This window comes from Olea europaea, unplaced genomic scaffold, assembly GCF_002742605.1.
Source record: "Olea europaea var. sylvestris unplaced genomic scaffold, O_europaea_v1 scaffold53, whole genome shotgun sequence".
In the NCBI taxonomy this organism is placed as follows: Eukaryota; Viridiplantae; Streptophyta; class Magnoliopsida; order Lamiales; family Oleaceae; genus Olea; species Olea europaea.
Window position 1 is genome coordinate 23,099 of NW_019263622.1, and position 11,549 is coordinate 34,647.

Below are 11,549 nucleotides of genomic sequence, written 5' to 3' on the forward strand. Positions count from 1 at the left end.
TTCATTTTTTACCAATTGGTAGTTTTGTTCGATGGGAATCGAGCCAATGAAAAGTGGTTTTTGATTTCATGATAACTTCGAGTTCAATCATTTTTTACGAATTGCTAGTCTAATTTGATTGGAGTCAAGCCGATGAAAAGGTGTTTTTGATTTCATGATCACTTCGAGTTCGTTCGTTTTTGACGAATTGCTAGTCTAATTCGACTAGAATCTAAAAGTGGTTTTTGATTTCATTATATCTTTGGGTTTGTTCATTTTAGGTGAATTGCTAGTCTAATTCATTTGGAATCGAGCCAATGTAAAGTTATTTTTGGTTTCATGATAACTTCGGGTTTGTTCTTTTTGGTGAATTGCTAGTCAAACTCGATTGGAATCGGACCAATGAAAAGTGGTTTTTGATTTTATGATAACTTCGGCTTTGTTCGTTTTTACGAATTGCTAGTCTAATTCGATTAGAATCATGCCAATGAAAAGTTGTTTTTGATTTCTTGATATTGTTTTTTGATTTTTTACGAATTACTAGTCTTGTTCGATGGGAATCGAGTCAATGAAAAGTGGTTTTTGATTTCATGATAACTTCGAGTTTGATCATTTTTGGCGAATTGCTAGTCTAATTAGATTGGAATCGTACCAATGAAAACTGATTTTTGATTTCATGATAACTTCGCGTTTGTTCATTTTTTACCAATTGGTAGTCTAATTCAATTGGAATCGATCCAATGAAAAGTGGATTTTGATTTCATGATAACTTCAGGTTTGTTCATTTTTGGTAATTGCTAGTCTAATTCGATTGGAATCGAGCCAATGCAAAGTTGTTTTTGATTTCATGGTATCTTCGGATTTGTTTGCTTTTGGCAGATTGCTAGTCTAATTCGATTGGAATTGAGCCAATGAAAAGTGGTTTTTGATTTCATGATAAGTTCGAGTTTGTTCATTTTTGGCTAACTGCTAGTCTAATTCGATTGGAATCGAGCAAGTGAAAAGTGGTTTTTGATTTCATGATATCTTTGGGTTTGTTTGTTTTTGGCGAATTGCTAGACTAGTTCTATTGTAATCGAGCAAATGAAAAGTGGTTTTTGATTTCATGATAACTTCGTGTTTATTCGTTTTTGCGAATTGCTCGTCTAATACAATTGGAATCGAGCCAATGAAATTTTTTTTGATTTCAAGATGAATTTGGGTTTGTTCATTTTTGGCGAATTTCTAGTCTAATTCGATTGGAATCGAGCCGATGAAAAGTTGTTTTTGATTTTCGGATAACTTTGCGTTCGTTCATTTTGGGCAAATTGTTTGTCTAATTCGATTGGAATTGAGCCGATGAAATGTGGTTTTTGATTTCATGATAATTTAGGGTTTGTTCATTTTTGGCGAATTGCTAGTCTAATTCGATTGGAATCGAGCCAACGAAAATTGGTTTTTCATTTCATGAAAACTTCGAGTTTGTTTGTTTTTGGTGAATTGTTTGTTTAATTCGATTCGAATTGAGCCAATTAAAAGTGGTTTTTGATTTCATGATAATTTCGGGTTTGTTCGTTTTTGGGGAATTGCTAGTCAAACTTGATTGAAATCGAGCCAATAAAAATTGGTTTTTGATTTCATGGTAACTTCGGATTTGTTCATTTTTGGTGAATTGCTAGTCTAATTTGAATGAAATCGTGCCAATGTAAAGTGATTTTTGATTTCATAATATCTTCGGGTGTTTTCATTTTTGGCGAATTGCTAGTCTAACTCGATTGGAATCGAGACAATGAAAAGTGCTTTTTGATTTCATGATAACTTCGGGTTTGTTTGTTTTTGGTAAATTGCTAGTCTAACTCGATTGAAATCGAGCCAATGTAAAGTTATTTTTGATTTCATGATAACTTTGGGTTTATTCGTTTTTGGCCAATTGCCAGTCTTATTCGATTGGAATCAATCCAATAAAAAGTGTTTTTTGATTTCATGATCACTTCTAGTTTGTTCGTTTTTGGCGAATTGCGAGTCTAATTTGATCGTAATCGAGCCGTGAATAGTGGTTTTTGATTTCATGATAACTTCGGGTTTGTTCATTTTTGGTGAATTGCCAGTCTAACTCGATTGGAATTGAGCCAATGAAAAGTGATTTTTGATTTCATGACAACTTCGGGTTTATTCCCTTTTGGCGAATTGCTAGTCTCATTCGATTGGAATCGAGCCAATGAAAAGTGGTTTTTGATTTCATGATCCCTTCGGGTTTGTTCGTTTTTACGAATTGCTAGTCTAATCCGATTGGAATCGAGGCAATGAAAAGTGGTTTTTATTTTCATGATAACTTCAAGTTTGTTCATTTTTAGCGAATTGCTAGTCTAATTCGATTGAAATCGAGCTAATGAAAAGTGGTTTTTGATTTCGTGATATCTTTGGGTTTGTTCATTTTTGGTGAATTGCTAGACTAGTTCTTTTGTAATCGAGCTAATGAAAAGTGATTTTTGATTTCATGATAACTTCGGGTTTGTTCGTTTTTATGAATTACTAGTCTAATTTGATCGGAATCGAGCCAATGAAAAGTGGTTTTTGATTTCAAGATAACTTTGTGTTTGTTCGTTTTTGGCAAATTTCTAGTCCAATTCGATTGGAATCGAGCCAATGAAAAGTGGTTTTTATTTTTTGGATATCTTCGGGTTTGTTCATTTTTGTCGAATTGCTAGTCTAATTCGATAGGAATTGAGCCGATGAAATGTGGTTTTTGATTTCGTGATAACTTAGGGTTTGTTCATTTTTAGCGAGTTGCTAGTTTAATTCGATTGGAATCGAGCCAATGAAATTTGGTTTTCGATTTCATGAAAACGTCGAGTTTGTTCGTTTTTGGCGAATTGCTAGTCTAATTCGATTCGAATTGACCCAATTAAAAGTGATTTTTGATTTCGTGATAACTTCGGGTTTGTTCATTTTTGGCGAATTGCTAGTCAAACTCGATTGGAATCGAGCCAATGAAAAGTGGTCTTTGATTTCATTGTAACTTCGAGTTTGTTCATTTTTAGCGAATTGCTAGTCTAATTTGATTGGAATCGTGCAAATGTAAAGTGGTTTTTGATTTCATGATAACTTCGGGTTTGTTCGTTTTTGCGAACTGCTAGTCTAATCCGATTGGAATCGAGTCAATGAAAAGTTTTTTTTGATATCATGATAACTTCGGGTTTGTTCATTTTTGGCGAATTACTAGTCTAATTCGATTGGAATCGAGCCAATGAAAAGTGGTTTTTGATGTCATGATAACTTCAACTTTGTTCATTTTTAGCGATTTGCTAGTCCAATTCGATTGGAATCGAGCCAATGAAAAGTGGTTTTTGATTTCATCATAACTTCAGGTTTGTTCGTTTTTGGTGAATTGCTAGACTAATTTGATTGGGATCGAACTACTGAAAAGTTGTTTTTGATATCATGATAACTTCGGGTTTGTTAGATTTTGGCGAATTGCTAGTCTAATTCCATTGGAATCGAGCAAATGAAAAGTGGTTTTTGATGTCATGATAACTTCGAGTTTGTTCGTTCTTGGCGATTTGCTAGGCCAATTCGATTGGAATCGAGCCAATGAAAAGTGGTTTTTGATTTCATCATAACTTCAGGTTCGTTAATTTTTTACGAATTGCTAGACTAATTCGATTGGAATTGAGCTAATGAAAAGTGGTTTTTGATTTCAAGATAACTTTGGATTTGTTCGTTTTTGGCGAATTTCTAGTCTAAATCGATTGAAATTGAGCCAATGAAAGGTGATTTTTGATTTTTAGATAACTTCGGGTTTATTCGTTTTTGGCCAACTGCTAGTCTAATTCGTTTGGAATCCAGCCAATGAAAAGTGGTTTTTGATTTCATGATCACTTCGGGTTTGTTCGTTTTTGGCGAATTGCTAGTCTAATTTGATTGTAACCGAGCAGCAAAAAGTGGTTTTTGATTTCATGACAACTTCGGGTTTATTTATTTTTGGCGAATTGCCAGTCTAACTCTATTGGAATTGAGCCAATGAAAAGTGGATTTTGATTTCATGATAACTTCGGGTTTGTTCATTTTTCGCGATTTGCTAGTCTAATTCGATTGGAATCGAGCCAATGAAAAGTGGGTTTTGATTTCATGATAACTTCAGGTTTGTTTGTTTTTACGAGTTGCTAGTCTAATTCGATTGGAATCGAGCCATTGAAAAGTTGTTTTTGATTTCATGATAACGTCGGGTTCGTTCATTTTTGGTGAATTGCTAGTCAAACTCGATTGGAATAGAGCCAATGAAAAGTGGTTTTTGATTTCATGGTAACTTCGGGTTTGTTAGTTTTTAGCGAATTTCTAGTCTAATTTGATTGGAATCGAGCCAATGAAATGTGCGTTTTGATTTCATGATAACTTCAGGTTTGTTGGTTTTCGCGAATTGCTAGCCTAATTCATTTGGAATAAAGCCAATGAAAACTTGTTTTTGATTTCATGATAACTTCGGGTTTGTTCACTTTTGGCGAATTGCTAGTCTAATTCGATTGGAATCGAGCCAGTGAAAAGTGGTTTTGATTTCATGATAACTTCAGGTTTGTTAGTTTTCACGAATTACTAGTCTAATTCCATTGGAATAGAGCCAATGAAAAGTTGTTTTTGATTTTATGATAACTTCGGGTTTGTTCGTTTTTGGTGAATTGCTAGTTTAATTCGATTGGAATCGAGCCAATGAAATTTGGTTTTTCATTTCATGAAAACTTTGAGTTTGTTCATTTTTGGTGAATTGCTAGTCTAATTCGATTCTAATCGAGCCAATGAAAAGTGGTTTTAGATTTCATGATAACTTTGGGTTTGTTCATTTTTGGCAAATTGCTAGTCAAACTCGGTTGGAATCGAGCCAATGAAAATTGGTTTTTAATTTCATGGTAACTTCGGGTTTGTTCATTTTTGGCGAATTGCTAGTCTAATTCGATTGGAATCGTGTCAATGTAAAGTATTTTTGATTTCATGATAACTTCGGGTTTGATTGGTTTTGGCAAATTGCTAGTCTAACTCGATTGGAATCGAGACAATGAAAAGTGGTTTTTGATTTCATGATAATTTTGGGTTTGTTCATTTTTGGTGAATTGGAATTGAGGCAATGAAAAGTGGTTTTCGATTTCATGATAACTTCGAGTTTGTTCGTTTTTACGAATTGCCAGTCTAATTCGATTGGAATCAAAGGGACGAAAAGTGGTTTTTGATTTCATGATAACTTCGAGTTTGTTCATTTTTTGGCGAATTGCTAGTCTAATTCGATTGAAATCGAGCCAGTGTTAAGTTATTTTTGATTTCATGATAACTTTGGGTTTATTCATTTTTGGCCAATTGCTAGTCTAATTCGATTGGAATCAAGCCAATGAAAAGTGTTTTTTGATTTCATGATCACTTCCAGTTTGTTCATTTTTGGCAAATTGCTAGTCTAATTTGATTATAATCGAGCCGTGAAAAGTGCATTTTGATTTCATGGTAACTTCGGGTTTGTTCGTTTTTGGCGAATTGCCAGTCTAACTAGATTGGAATTGTGCTAATGAAAAGTGGTTTTTGATTTCATGACAACTTCGGGTTTGTTCGTTTTTGGGGAATTGCTTGTCTCATTCGATTGGAATCGAGCCAATGAAAAGTGATTTTTGATTTCATGATAACTTCGCGTCTGTTAATTTTTGGCGAATTGCTTGTCTAACTCGATTTGAATCGAGCCAATGAAAAGTTGTTTTTGAGTTCACGATAACGTCGGGTTTGTTGGTTTTTGGTGAATTGCTAGTCAAACTCTAATGGAATAGAGCCAGTGAAAAGTTGTTTTTTATTTCATGGTAACTTCGGGTTTTTTCGTTTTTGGCGAATTTCTAATCTAATTCGATTAGAATCGGGCCAATGAAAAGTGGGTTTTGATTTCATGATAACTTCAGGTTTGTTCGTTTTTCGCGAATTGCTAGTCTAATTCGATTGGAATCGAGCCAATGAAAAGTTATTTTTTATTTCATGACAACTTCGGGTTTTTATGCTTTTGGCGAATTGCTAGTATAATTTGATTGGAATCGAGCTAATGAAAAGTGGTTTTTGATTACATGAGAACTTCAAGTTTGTTCATTTTTGGCAAGTTGCTAGTCTAATTCGAATGGAATCGAGCCAATGAAAGGTTGTTTTTGATTTCATGATATCTTTGGGTTTGTTCATTTTTTGGCGAAATGCTAGACTAGTTCTATTGTAATCGAGCCGATGAAAAGTGATTTTTGATTTCATGATAACTTCAGGTTTTTTCGTATTTGCGAATTGCTAGTCTAATTCGATTGCAATCGAGCCAATGAAAAGTGGTTTTTGATTTCAAGATAACTTTTTTTTTCATTTTTGGTTAATTTCTAGTCTTATTCGATTGGAATCGAGCCAATGGAAAGTGGTTTTTGATTTTCGGATAACTCCGGGTTTGTTCATTTCCGGCGAATTGCTAGTCTAATTCGATTAGAATCGAGCCAATGAAATTTGATTTTTGATTTCATGAAAAATTCGAGTTTGTTTGTTTTTAGCGAATTGCTAGTCTAATTCGATTCGAATCGAGCTAATTAAAAGTAGTTTTTGATTTCATGATAACTTCGGGTTTGTTTGTTTTTGGCGAATTGCAAGTCAAATTCGATTGGAATCGAGCCAATAAGAATTGGTTTTTGATTTAATGGTAACTTCGGGTTGTTCGTTTTTTTGCGAATTGCCAGTCTAATTCGATTGGAATCGTGCCAATGTAAACTGATTTTTGATTTCATGATTTCATGATAACTTCGGGTTTGTTCGTTTTAGGCGAATTGCTAGTCTAACTCGATTGGAATCAAGACAATGAAAAGTGGTTTTTGATTTTCGGATAACTTCGGGTTTATTCATTTTTTGACAAATTTCTAGTCTAATTCGATAGGAATCCAGCCAATGGAAAGTGGCTTTTGATTTCATGATCACTTCCAGTTTGTTCATTTTTGGCGAATTGCTAGTCTAATTTGATTGTAATCGAGCCGTGAAAAGTGGTTTTTGATTTCATGACAACTTCGGGTTTATTCATTTTGGGCAAATTGCCAGTCTACCTTACCTGAAATTGAGCTAATGAAAAATGGTTTTTGATTTGATGATAACTTCGGGTTTTCATTTTTGGTGAATTGCTAGTCTAATTTGATTAGAATTGAGACAATGAAAAGTGGTTTTTGATTTCGTGATGACTTCGGGTTTGTTTGTTTTTGGCGAATTACCAGTCTAATTCGATTAGAATCGAGCCAATGTAAAGTTATTTTCGATTTCGTGATAACTTCAGGTTTGTTCATTTTTTAAGAATTGCTAGTCAAATTCGATTGGAATCGAGCCAATGAAAAGTGATTTTTGATTTCATGATAACTTCGAGTTTGTTCATTTTTAATGAATTACTAGTCTAATTCGATTGGAATCGAGCTAATGAAAAGTGGTTCTTGATTTCATGATATATTTGGGTTTGTTCATTTTTGGCGAATTGCTAGTCTAACTCAATTGGAATCGAGCCAATGTAAAGTTATTTTTGATTTCATCATAACTTTGGGTTTGTTCGTTTTCGGTGAATTGCTAGTCAAACTCGATTGGAATCGAGCCAATGAAAAGTGATTTTTGGTTTCATGATAACTTCGCATTTTTTCATTTTTGTGAATTTCTAGCCCAATTCGATTAGAATCGAGCCAATGAAAAGTTATTTTTGATTTCATGATAACTTCGAGTTTGATCATTTTTGGCAAATTGCTAGTCTAATTCGATTGGAATCGTGCCAATGAAACGTGATTTTTCATTTCATGATAACTTCGTGTCTGTTCATTTTTGGTAAATTGCTAGTCTAATTCGATTGGAGTCAGGCCAATGAAAAGTGGGTTTTGATTTCATGATAACTTCGGGTTTGTTCAATTTTTTATGAATTGGTAGTCTAATTCGGTTGAAATCGAGCCAATGTAAAGTTATTTTTAATTTCATGATAACTTCAGGTTTATTCGTTTTTGGCCAATTGCTAGTCTAATTCGATTGGAATCAAGCCAATGAAATTTGGTTTTTGATTTCTTGAAAATTTCGAGTTTGTTCGTTTTTGACGAATTGCTAGTCTAATTCGATTCGAATCGAGCAAATTAAAAGTGGTTTTTGATTTCATGATAACTTCGGGTTTGTTCATTTTTGGCAAATTGCTAGTGAAGCTCGATTGGAATCGAGCCAATGAAAATTGACTTTTGATTTCATGATAACTTTGGGTTTGTTTGTTTTTGGCGAATTGCTAGTTTAATTCTATTGGAATCGTGCCAATGTAAAGTGATTTTTGATTTCATGATGATTTCAGGTTTTTTCGTTTTTGACGAATTGCTAGTCTAACTCGATTGGAATCGAGACAATGAAAAGTGGTTTTTGATTTTCGGATAACATCAGGTTTGTTTGTTTTTGGCCAATTGCTAGTCTAACTCGATAGGAATCCAGCCAATGAAAAGTTGTTTTTGATTTCATGAACACTTCCTATTTGTTCGTTTTTGGCGAATTGCTAGTCTAATTTGATTGTAATCGAGCCGTGAAAAGTGCCTTTTGATTTCATGACAACTTCGGGTTTGTTCATTTTTGGCGAATTGCCAGTCTAACTCGACTAGAATTTAGCCAATGAAAAGTTATTTTTGATTTCATGATAATGCCGGGTTTGTTCATTTTTGGTGAATTGCTAGTCAAACTCGATTGGAATCGAGGCAATAAAAAGTAGTTTTTGATTTCATGATAACTTCCGGTTTGTTCGTTTTTGCGAATTGCTAGTCTAATTCGATTGGAATCGAGGAAATGAAAAGTGGTTTTTGATTTCATGATAACTTCAGGCATCTTCGTTCTTTGGCGAATCGCTAGTCTAATTCAATTGAAATCGAGCCAATGTAAAGTTATTTTTGATTTCATGATAACTACGGGTTTATTCATTTTTGACCAATTGCTAGTCTAATTCGATTGGAATCAAGCCAACGAAAAGTGTTTTTTGATTTCATGATCACTTCCAGTTTGTTCGCTTTTGGCGAATTTCTAGTCTAACTCGATTAGAATCGACCCAATGAAAGGTAGTTTTTGATTTCATGATACTTCGGTTTGTTCATTTTTGGCAAATTGCTAGTGTAATTCGATTGAATTGAGCCAATGAAAAGTGGTTTTTGATTTCATGATAACTTCGGATTTGTTCATTTTTGGCCAACTGCTAGTCTAATTCGATTGGAATCAAGCTACTGAAAAGTGGTTTTTGATTTCATGATCACTTCCTGTTTGTTCATTTTTGGCAAATTGCTAGTCTAATTCGAATAGAATTGAGCTGTGAAAAATAGTTTTGAATTTCATGCAAACTTCGGGTTTGTTCATTTTTGGAGAATTGCTAGTCCAATTCGATAGGAATCGAGCCAATGAAATTTGATTTTTGATTTCATGATAACTTCGGGTTTGTTCATTTTTTGGCGAATTGCTAGTCTAATTCGATTGGAATCGAGCGAATGTAAAGTGATTTTTGATTTCATGATAACTTCGGGTTTGTTCATTTTTGGCTTATTGCTAGTCAAACTCGATTGGAATCGAGCCAATGAAAAGTGGTTTTTAATTTCATGAAAACTTCGGGTATGTTAGTTTTTTGGCAAACTGCTAGTGTAACTCGATTGGAATTGAGCCAATGTAAAGTGATTTTTGATTTCATGATAACTTCAGGTTTGTTCATTTTTGGCTTATTGCTAGTCAAACTCGATTGGAATCGAGCCAATGAAAAGTGGTTTTTAATTTCATGAAAACTTTGGGTATGTTAGTTTTTTGGCAAACTGCCAGTGTAATTCAATTGGAATTGAGCCAATGTAAAGTGATTTTTGATTTCATGATAACTTCGGGTTTGTTCATTTTTGGCGAATTGCTAGTCAAACTCGATTGGAATCGAGCCAATGAATAGTGGTTTTTGATTTCATGATAACTTTAGGTTTGTTCATTTTTGGCGAATTCCAAGTCTAATTCGAATGGAATCGAGCCATTGAAAAGTTATTTTTGATTTCATGATAACTTCGGCTTTGTTCATTTTTTTGGCGAATTGATAGTCTAACTCGATTGGAATCGAGCCAAAGAAAAGATGTTTTTGATTTCGTGATAACTTCGGGTTTATTCGTTTTTGACGAATCGCTAGTCTAACTCGATTAGGATCGATCCATTGAAAAGTCATTTTTGATTTCATGACAACTTCGGTTTGTTCATTTTTGGTGAATTGCTAGTCCAATTCGTTTGGAATCGAGCTAATGAAATGTGATTTTTGATTTCATGATAACTTTGGGTTCGTTCACTTTTGGCGAATTGCTAGTCTAATTCAATTAGAATCGAGCCAATGATAAGTGGTTTTTAATTTCATGATAACTTTGAGTTTGATCATTTTTTGGCAAATTGCTGTTCTAAGTCGATTGGAATCGTGCCAATGAAAAGTGGTGTTTGATTTCATGATAACTTTGGGTTTGTTCATTTTTGACGAATTGCTATTCAAATTCGATTGGAACCGAGCCAATGATAAGTGGTTTTTGATTTCATGATAACTTCGGGTTTGTTCGTTTTTTGGCGAATTGCTAGTCAAATTCGATTGGAATCGAGCCAATGATAAATGGTTTTTGATTTCATGATAACTTCGGGTTTGTTCATTTTTTGGTGAATTGCTAGTCTAATTCGATTGGAATTGGGCCAATGAAAAGTTGTTTTTGAGTTCATGATAACTTTGGGTTTGTTCGTTTTTGGTGAATTGCAAGTCAAACTCGATTGGAATAGAGCCAATGAAAAGTGATTTTTGATTTCATGGTAACTTCGGGTTTGTTATTTTTTGGCGAATTGCTAGTCTAATTCGATTGGAATTGAGCCAATGAAAAGTGGGTTTTGATTTCATGATAACTTCGGGTTTGTTCGTTTTTCCGAATTGCTAGTCGAATTCGATTGGAATCGAGCCAATGAAAAGTTGTTTTTGATTTCAGGATAACTTCGGGTTTTTTCGATTTTGGCGAATTGCTTGTCTAATTTGATTGGAATCGAGCCAATGAAAAGTTGTTTTTAATTTCTTGATAACTTCGAGTTTGTTCATTTTTAGCGAATTGCTAGTCTAATTCGATTGGAATCGAGCTAATAAAAGGTTGTTTTTGATTTCATGATATCTTTGGGTTTGTTCGTTTTTTGGCAAATTACAAGACTAGTTCTATTGTAATCGACTCAATGAAAAGTGGTTTTTGATTTCATGATAACTTCGGGTTTGTACATTTTTGCGAATTGCTTGCCTAATTCGATTGGAATCGAGCCAATGAAAAGTGGTTTTTGATTTCAAGATATCTTTGGGTTTGTTCATTTTTGGCGAATTTCAAGTCTAATTCTATTGGAATTGAGCCAATGGAAAGTGGTTTTTGATTTTCGGATAACTTCGGGTTTGTTCATTTCTAGCGAATTGCTAGTCTGATTCGATTGGATTCAAGACGATGAAATGTGATGTTTGATTTCATGATAACTTAGAGTTTGTTTGTTTTTGGCGAATTGCTGGTCTAATTCGATTGGAATCGAGCCAATGAAATTTAGTTTTTGATTTC